The sequence below is a fragment of the Gavialis gangeticus genome, unplaced genomic scaffold (assembly GCF_001723915.1).
Source record: "Gavialis gangeticus isolate Ggan-Ray unplaced genomic scaffold, GavGan_comp1, whole genome shotgun sequence".
In the NCBI taxonomy this organism is placed as follows: domain Eukaryota; kingdom Metazoa; phylum Chordata; order Crocodylia; family Gavialidae; genus Gavialis; species Gavialis gangeticus.
In genome coordinates, this window is record NW_017729005.1 from 1272317 (window position 1) to 1280987 (window position 8671).

Here is an 8671-nt window from a genome sequence, read left to right on the forward strand (position 1 = left end):
GATAGAAGGTGGGCAGGGGTCAGGAGGCTCATGGCAGAGCCTCCCACGTGGTGTGGGGCAGTGGGGAGCAGCAAGGACCGCCCTCCCCAGTTTGGCAGCAGTCGGTGAATAGGGGCTTTTTTTTAAAGAGCTGGGAGCTGGGGCTGGGACATTGGGATGGGGCCTGGCAGGGGTTCCCCCCATGGTCCCTTCCCCTCTCCTCCAGCCCCCCCTCCCCTGCCCCCTACTTACCAACACGGAGTCCAGGTCCAGCTCCCTGCGGCAGCGAGCAGGGGCTGCCTGAATCTCTGAAGCTCTCTGAATCTTTTCCAAATCAATTTGGAGCACTTTGAATCAATTTGGACCTTTTAATTGGTCTCCTGATTTGATTAGGATTCAGAGATTTGGCCACCAAATTGGGCCAATATTTCCTCTGAATTGAATCAGCACCCGAAGCTTTGCACAGTCCTACCACATATTATCATGCCCATCTTACTCTGTCCTCAGTTTACGTACTCCCTGCCTTTCTGTCTTTGCCTCCATCCAGACATCACTGTTTTTTCAAATTGCACCCTCCCATCTTTATGCCTGGCAGCACAGAAGAGGGAGCAGAAACTGGGTGTAGGAAACAGTAGGATTCTGCATAACAGAATTCTTTAGGAGGACTCTCCAGCTATCTTAAGTTCAAAATACAAGGTGTAAAATAAATTTAGTAGAGAATCTAGCCCTACATTCCCATTAACTAGAAATACATGGCAGCCTTTTGATGAGGACTCGTTTGGGCCCAGAGGCTGGGTGTGTGAATCATTTGGGGAGGTGAGGGGCAGGGAATGGGGAAATGTTAAGGATTTTTGAAAAAGAAAGAAAAGGTTTAAAAAAAAATAAAGCCTTGCTGTGCTATTACGTGCTTGGAACACCTATGGTTTGTAGGTTAAAAGCATCTCCTATTTTCAGTACTGCCTTGGTTTTCATTTGAAATGCTTCCATCACTTTAAGTAACAGTCAGCTGCCATAGAAACACACTTGAGTCCATTCTTTGTTTCTAGCATGGTCCATGTAGGTGGTCCCCTGCCCCAACCTATACTCATATTTTCAGCTACTTCTTATGGATCAAGGATTAAGAACAATACTATTTTTTATTAACTAAAATGTGCATGCATTAAATAAATATCAGCGCGTGAATTAATTTAAATGTCATTGGGTATCTACACCTAGGCAGTGAGACTGCAGGATTGCAAGTTGTGTGGTAAATGGTTCATATTTCCAATGTACAGATTTTTATAGAATGTTCTTCTCAGTGGTGTAACAAGCAGAATTGGCACCTGGAGCAAAACCTGTGGGAGAGCTGGGGGGAAGGGAAGAGTGTACTGTTCTAAGGGTGGGACAGGAGTGGGGGCCATTAGTTTTACCCATGCTAGGAACTCCTAAACCGTCCCTACCTGTGCTGCTTCTGCCAGTGCCACATGCTCTATCTACTCCAGCTGTTGGTTTTAGATCAGCAGCATCCAGGGTCTGTTCTGGAGTTCCCAGCATGGGAATGCTGCTGTAGTGCAGACTCTGGCAGTGACAGGGGATGATTTCAGCATCCCTCCTAACTTGGTACCCAGTGGTGGTGCCCCTCTCATCTACCCCTGTTTAAGCTACTGTTTTTCCTAAACGAAGACCTTCCTTATAAAATCAATCAATAAATAAAAGGATAAGGAACTGAAGTGATTAGTGGTTCACTGTTGGATTGGTATTCAGGAGGATTGGGTTCTGTTCTTGCTTGCTTTGTCACTTGCATGTTGGAAAACCAGGGGTGAGATACAAATGGGGAAACTGAAACAGAACAATGTGAAGTAAGTGGAAAAATGATAAATGCTTTGGAAATACTTTTGAGATAGATGGATGCAAAGCACTACAGAAAAAAGCCAATGTTGTTATTATTAAGTAGAAATGCTGTTCCCTGCAAAGCAGTGCTACTGAAGACTAACTCATAAATAGGGGTCTCCTCAAATTGAGGAAGCAAGAGGTCGATTTTTGCAGCCAGAAAATGACAGTGGCCATTTTCATGGGCTTATCCACACCTCAGATTAGCCGAGGAGCCCTAGGAGTCCCGCCCCTCCTTGCAGATTGCCCAGAACTGGGGTTTAATGGATTAATAATGTTTCCATTGGGGGATTAAGTCAGTGGAAGTTGTTAATGGAAACATTTTAAAGCAATCTAAGCATTCAATTAAACTCTAAACTGGATTGTCTTATGAAATTAAAGCTATACACAACATGAATTATAACTAATACCAGGACGATACTTTATTAAAGGAGTAAAAAAGAGTTTACTCAATACTAACCTTGACAGGCAATTCATAATAGATGTTAAACCCTAGCATGCAGCATCCAGCAGCAGTAGCTGCTGACATCCTCTGTCTCTGCAGGGTGAACATTTGTCTGTACACTGAGATGCCACTGTGACAGGCTAATGATCACCACAACACCGATGGTGTGCCCTGCCTTGTTTATTATGCCACACCAGGATCTACTTACCCACCATGACTTGTTCTTGTATGAAGGCTTTCTTGAAGGGCAACACCAAACTATCAACATCAGGGAACTGCGTGCACCAGGTATCACTTACTAAAGACAGAATGTGTGCATTGCAGGTGACATGAACTGCATTGGGCAGCTTTCTTTGGAGCACATCAGAGAAAGCCTTGCACATGTACATGTCATTTTCAGTCAGAAATGCTGAGGACTTGTTAAATTCTAAGCCGTACTTGACAATTGCCTTCCTCATAGCCTGAGACATGGTAGAAAACTTGACAGATGTCAGGTGACCAGCTCTGTTTGAAAAGTATGCAGGTTTCAGTCTGTCCAGCTCCCAGGTACAAATAAAATGGGCAGAAGATAGTTATCTTGAGGGTTGGTGGCTTCATCAGCCACAATGGAACAAGATGCATACTTTACCAATGTAGACTTCATGGACTGTACATGCAAAGCAATCACTGCAGGGAGATAGTTTGGTGAAGCTTGTTGGCACATGGAGAACTAAGAGCATTTGGCACATTTTGGTTCAGGTAGTCCCTTAACTTCAGGTGATCAAGTTTCTCCAGTGAGATGTTCACCACCGCGAAAGCCTCTATGAGGGAACATACCACCTCTTGCTTTGCCAAGTTGTTTTCCATGGTCCTTTCAAAGAGCAAAAACACAGTTGTTTATTTCTTGCTCTGAATGTTAGCCTCTGCAAGTCTTTCACTTCATGTGCACCTTGGACTCGAAGAGTCAATCTGTGCTGGTCTTTGTCAACACATCTAGAATCACAGTGTAGGTAGTACAGAACAGTCTGCCTCCATCTGCATGCAAGGTCACTGAAGGTTACTGCTTTACGTGGTCCAAAGCTGAAATGTATTGGGCTGTCTTGGAGGATTTCTTCTTGGTGTTCATCCCTGCTCAGTCCTCCTCAGGCTGCATCATTCTGCAGCAGCATGCTTCTACCTGCTTAAAAAATGGCACCAAAATTCTCTTGCTTCCCTGACTGGTCCTGGACTGGATCCTCTACTGAGCCTACGTCACAGGCTCAGCCTCTGATTTGCTCCCTCTCCCCTACTTCTTCCCTCCCATGCTTTAAGACTGCAGGGCTTCCCACCATTTTCTCTGCTTGCCAGCAAGTTTTTTTTCCTTCATTGAGCCCACCAAAATTGTAGAGCCCACCATTTTTCATGGAAAATGTCTGATTTTGCATTTTCCATGAAAAAGATGAAATTGTGATTTGGTAGTTCTCTCTAACCTTAAGTTCTGAAGCCTCATTTGAGCATTGCTCCACGGCATATAGGTGAAAATCCTTTCCTATGACTTCTCATTTCACTTTTCTGATAAAGTGGATAGTTTTGTACCTTAGATGCAGTTACACAATATATATTCTGTTGAGTATTCAGCATCACTGTACATTGAAATATATCTTCATTTGGGGGTTTCACATTGTATCTGGTTAAGCTAAAGCAATGTGAACCTGTATTCATGAGCTCCAAGATTTTACACAATCTCTTCTGGGATGAGAGAAATGTAGCCTTTCATTTCAAATGAACTTTTCTATTGCCTTTTCCTTAAAGGGGCTCATAAAGCATTTACAACCTAGAACATTTCTTAGCTCATGACTTTATTTTGAATTTATTCTATATCACAGAAGGATGAAAGATCACTTGGATTTTCTTGGCAAAGGGAGTGGGGTTTACAGTAACATTTGTGCTTTGCTTTCAGAAATAAAATCATCATTGCTAGGCCAAAAACTTGCATTACCTACATTACCAGCAAGACCTATTAATTCAGCACATCTGGCAACATGCCACAAAATATGATTGCAAATCTTGGTGAGGATGGAAAAATGTGGTTTATATTCTGCATTGTCAGATAGACTGGCAGCAAAACAAAAAATTGCAGACAACTCAATTCAGAATTCTGAACAGATAAGCAAGTCCCTGAATAAAGTACTATCTAATGAAATAATATACAAGTCCAGCAGTCCTAAAATGCAATATAAATACACTTCAGAGAGCACTGCTTCTCTCACTTCATCTCTCCAGGGAATACTGTGTGTATCATAAAACCATTACACACATTTTCATACACTATTAGTGGTCTCTGCTGAGACTAGACTCTGTTCATGCTGAAGTTTTTTTTTAATGCATCTCCCTGCCAGAAGTGAGAACGAGTGCTCCTGTCAAATTAGAAATTGATAAAAGATTCTTAGATTCATATCCATGCTTAACAACAGTGAGGGGAATTTAAAAAGGATCTAAAATAATGAAAACAAATCAAAAGCTAAATTAATCACACATCAGTTCAATTGAACCAACAGTGGAATTATCTTCAATGGAATTATGCCAGAGATGGATTGGAATCAGCATATCTAATTTACTTCATCTTGAAATACAACTAGATGTATATTCTTGTAACTAAACATGAATCTGGTTATCTTTTTAAAGTAGGTTAATGGTGAATATACTATAACCATATTTTCCATCAATATTTATGCTATAATATTATTTTCTGTTCTTCCAACAGTTTTAAATGAGGTCTAAGAGTTCTTGGTAAGATTACATCATTCAAGACCATCCATTTTTACTTAGTGTGATCAACTGATGCATGAAGAAATTATCTACTTAAGTGAAATTTTTAAATAAGTAACATTTATGCTTAACTCTGCGGGGGTGGGGAAAGGGTGGTTATTTCTTTAGGTGGTTGGCTGTGAATAAACAGAATGATGTAAAGCATTCTGACTACTAAAATTAAAAAGATTGTAAAATATTTTAAAGTGTTGGGTAAATTGAGAGGGCACCCTTCACAGAATAATATAGCAAACATGTGAATCTCATAACTAGGCATTTAAAAAATATATTATTTAGCAGTATTGTGTTTATTTACTGAACTTGTGAATATCTGAATTATTGTTCAGATTTGCAGTTTTTTTCCTCTTCTCCATAAACAAATCAACTACAGTTTTAGTTGCAATGTCCTTCATTTTAGCAGTCCTTCCCCCCTCTTCTCCCTCCCTCTCCTTAGTTTCTGTTTTCCTGCAAGCAAACCCAGCTTCGAAACTTGAAACATTTAAAAACTTTCAAAACATTTTGACTACCCTCACTTTGCTTTGAGGCTGTTTTGAAGCCTTTTGTTTTATTTCAATTTTGCTGTTTCAGGCTTTAAATGAGTCAAAACAGCATCAAAACGAAACACCCAGTGAAATTTCACACAGCCCTACTATTTTGGCAAACATAATTGCCATTAAACCTCTTGCTTTCAGCCAGAATTCTAGCCAAACAAGCAAGATGCAAACCCAGTTAAAATTCATTTGTTTAAAAATTCCATAAAACTCAGATTATTTTACTGTAATATTCAGCTTGCCCCAATAATTAATAATTGAGAAGGACAACATTAGAGATGTATAAAGCAAAATACTAATATCCTGTCTTTGACAGCGGCAGGAGTGGATACTTGAGAGAGAGCATTGAACCAGGTATATCTAGAGTGATCCATCCTGTTCATTATTCTTACTGGCATCCACTGTCATTGATTTAGAGCTGCCAGAGGAAACATCTCCAACTGTTCTGTTTAATTGGTATTAATAGATCTATCATCCATGAATTTGTCTGGTTGCTTTTTGATTCTGACTATACTGTCTGCCTCTATAGCCTCCTGTGGCAATAAGTTCCACAAGGTAACAATGTGCTGCATAAAATAGTACTTTCTCTTGTCAGTTTTAAACCTGTTTCCTGCTCATTTCAGTGCATGACCCCTAGTTCTAGTGGTTCTGAGACTTGGCATATGAGTCTCCTATTCATTTTGTTTCCACCCTTCATAATTTTTATTGATCTCTATCATATACCCCTCAGCCTTCTTCTTTCCAGACTGAAGAGTCCTAGCCTTTTTAGTCTCTCCTGATCTGGCAGCTGCTCCTTACCCCCAGTCATTCTGGTTGCAAAACTAGACACAGTATTCCACATGAGGCCTCACCAGTGGCAATGAGAAGAATCACTTCCCTTGATTTGCAAGTGAAACTGCTGTTAATACAACCCACTATTATGCTGTTGGCCTTTTTTTTGTATACAAGAGCACACTGGTAGCTCATATTCAGCTTATGGTCCACTGTAATTCCCAGGTCCTTTACTGCAGCACTAGCCAATCATTCTTTGGTCTGTATTTGTTCATCCAATTACTGCATCCTAAGTGCAGGATTTTGCACTTGTCCTGGCTGAATATTATCTCATTGATTCGGCTATTTCTCCAGTTTATCTAAATCATTCTGGATCCTCACTCAACTTACCTATCTGTTAGTTTTTAGCCAGTCACAGAATCTATGAGTATAAATTAAAGCAGTGTCCTAGCTGTTCTAAAAGCATCCCTCAGCTCCCATGGATCCAGTGCAACAATTAAAAACAGCCACAGTACAGAGACATCCCAGGCACAAGCCATTTCTTGAAACAATGCACCTCATATTAGAAGCCAGGAGCTAGGGGAGGAGGATGGATGCAGAGTCAATATGACAGCTGTCTGTCTAATACATATAGGTTACCCATCATGGAATTGATGTGTAGATGGCTAGGCTGAATTATTTGCTGCCTTCCCCTGGTGGAGCGGGGTCTAGGATCTGACCCAATGCAAGAAATCCCCACAAGCACAGAGGTAGTTCCTATAGAGTTAAGTTTAGCTTCAGTTAAACTAGGTCAAAGAACTTGAAGTCCTTTCTAGAGATACTGGTAGCAGTCAGGTGTGTCTCTTGCTCCTGACTCACTGCCAAAATTGAAGGTAAGCAATTCTTAGTCATGAAAGTCAGCTAATTATTTTGGTCCCATTAGGAAGCTTATGGCATTTAGTGGAAAATGTCAATGGTCTCTGTCTTTTTTTTAAATCTGAGATTCCTGCAGTATTGCCTAAAGAAGAAATACATCGTTTAAAATGTTCTACTCTAGTTAAAATATGACTAAATCTAATATGTGAAAATCTATTTGGATGTGTTCATTGTTTAATGATATAAGCAGAGAAAGCAACTTTAGATGCTTCAGCAGTGTTGGCATCTAACATTAACTGGAGTAGCTGGCATTTTCATAATGTATTCTCATCAAGCTTTGTGAGACTTACACTACACATCTACATGTGCGCTTTATTGTAGAATTGATTAATTAGCTACACAGTAAAGCTTCACTGTCTACATGTATGCCCGTATTAGGGTGTGGTAAATTAGTTAACTCCACTATAGGGTAGTACTGCCCAGGACAAGTACTATCCTAGGGTGGAGTAATTTATACCACCACAACACATCTAGACAGTGATCAGGGCTGTCAGGATGCTACAGTGCAGGGGCTGCCTGCCAGCTAGCCCTGCACTGGCAACACTCTTCTACCCTGGCCAGCCCCTCTGCTGCCTGATGCTACCACCTGGAGCTCAGGGATGACCCCCCCAGGCTACCTACCAGCTAGAGGCTGCTCTACCCTGGCTTAAATTGCTGTGAACTTGAGCACACATGTAAACTCTATGCCTGGGAGCAGCTGACCTCCGGTGCAAACTGAGCTGAAGTTTGTGTCAGGGTACTTGCACATGTAGATGCACCCACTGGGCATCAGATTGAGCCTCAGATATTAAAAGAGATTAAAAAGCTTTATTAATGGTCCTTTCACACTTCCTGTCCTGTGGCAAGTGTAGTTCAATTTGGCCAGAGAACCTGATGCGAAGGGCAAATGGGAGCAGATGCCGGTTGGGACTGAGGATTCAGTTGCATTGTCTAGCATGAGGGCCAGAGCTGGCTGAAGCATGAAATCCATATTACTGGAAGATGCTGAAGGGGAAGGGAGGGGGTGTACGTGTGGAGAGAGGGGGTTGTTAATACTTCTCAGGTTAATCACTCTCTCGTAGAACTGGAGCTAATGCCTGTCTAGTTGAGTATCTATTATTGCCTTTTTGTCAAGCTGTCTATTTCACTTATTTTTATTATCTTTTTGTTTTGTTTGGGATTTTCTCTGTTTTATATCCTATGTCATATAAACTGTGCATTGATCTAAGATATCTGGAATTGTCTGTTAAGTGGTTAGTGCCAAAAAGTTCTGTCAAGTAGCCAAGAGAGCCTGAGCTTGTTTCCTGTTTCTTAAGGGGACTGGGAGGACCTGAGCCCCAGTCATAAAAAAAAAAAAAAAAAAAAAGGGAAAAGCCTTCACAAAAGCACTTTGGGA